A 1,583-nucleotide genomic window follows, 5' to 3' on the forward strand; every position below is an offset into this window, starting at 1 on the left:
GCTGTGCAAAAGTGACTTCATGTGTTGTAAACCACAAAAGCTGAACGTTTGTATCCCACTGAACCAGGTATCTATGACACTCATCCTGGACAAATGATACTGCCGTAAGAAGGACTCCAGGGTTGGCTTTGTTTCAGACACTTTTGTCTTGCTGGACCATAAAAATCACGTGGCTTTAGTGATGAATTGGAATTTTGCATGGCATCCATAGAGATGTGTTTGGTTGGTTTGCCTTTTTGTAAATCTGTTCTTGTCTTCTAATACAAAGCTTCACAAGCAAGGAAAGCTCTGGGGCTGCAGCACTCAGATGATGAGCATCTCTGCTTCCCAGAAGCACACAGCTCTTGACTGCTCCATTTTGTGTGTCTATTCCTTCAAACGGATGATCTGCTATCCATGCTGCTATGTAGCTGGGGTATTAGTGTGGAACAGCTCGGGTTCGTCTGGCACAAACTGAATAGCTTTAATGTACTTGACATCAGAATTGCCCTTTGGCAAAGCAGGGATCTCCTAAGCCCTATATTGACTCCAGCAGTGGTAGGAATGAGTGCTTAGGGCAAGAAATGTAACAAGACTGCAGTGATATTTTCTATTCTCTTCCCAGCCAGGTCTCCTTGCCACTTGCTAGAATCTATGCAAGGATGTCCTACACTAGAAACTACAGCTGGACCGTGAGCTTCTGTGGTGGTTGGATTTTATCTATGAAGTGTGCAATGAATTATTATTAAAAAAACTATTAATGTTTTTTGCCCCCTCCATTGCGAGACAGTGCTTGGGTTTGGTTTAAGCCTGCTTCTTCATATCCTCATTTAATGCTCTCTATATTGTTTTTACCTTCCTGCCTTTATCACGTTTCTCTAGGTGTCTCATGTCTGTGCCTTACTCTCTCTCTCCCTGTATGACTGTTGCTGTATTTAGCCATTTTGCATTTCTGATAATCTTCATTATCCTTCTTTATTTGTCTCTTCAGAGATAGGGTGGCTAAACTCTACTCAAATTGTAAATATGAAGTACTGCCGTTGTGTTTTGATTTGTTTTCCAGGCCTTCCCTAATGAGACCTCTTCATTTTCATGGCTTCTGAGCATGGAGTTGGTATTTTCTGAGGGCTATCTAAAATAATGCCCAGGTACTTTGCTTTCCTGCCAAGGGGTCTGTAGCACCAACTTAATTCCTTGTGCTGTGGAGGGTTTGGGTTGGTTCTGTTTGTTTTACATTACTTTTCATGTATTTTTAGTAAATTTCACCTCTGGATTTACTATGTATTCGCCATTTTTAAGTTTCTCTTCAGTCTCCTCTCTTTTAAGTTACTTTGAATAATACTATGTTGGCAGCAGCAGTTTTGTCCCCTTTGCCAGGTCATTTAAGTTTTATAGCACAGATCACTGGGGAAGGCAGGGGATGAGTATCTATAACCACTGTTACAAAACCTGCTTGTAACTACTTGGTATCAGTCTCCTAGTCTCTCACTTTTGGGTATATGCTGTTAAGAACCTCTTGAGAAGATGTAAACAAAATAACAGAAGAAACGTGAGGGAAAATAATTTACTATAACAGAAACCCACCAGGATAGACACAGAGAAAG

The 1,583-nt window shown here is 40.9% G+C and overlaps 1 protein-coding gene across 8 annotated transcripts in view; it reads left to right on the forward strand.

The window, feature by feature from the left end:
* Nucleotides 1-1,583, forward strand: part of LOC130595449 (ferric-chelate reductase 1-like) — a 60,630-nt gene that overhangs the window by 20,462 nt on the left and 38,585 nt on the right. The window lies entirely within an intron of this gene.

This window comes from Pezoporus wallicus, unplaced genomic scaffold (genome assembly GCF_028554395.1).
Source record: "Pezoporus wallicus isolate ANWC-B61680 ecotype Strahan unplaced genomic scaffold, APGP_CSIRO_Pwel_v1 contig_3489, whole genome shotgun sequence".
NCBI classification, from domain to species: domain Eukaryota; kingdom Metazoa; phylum Chordata; class Aves; order Psittaciformes; family Psittacidae; genus Pezoporus; species Pezoporus wallicus.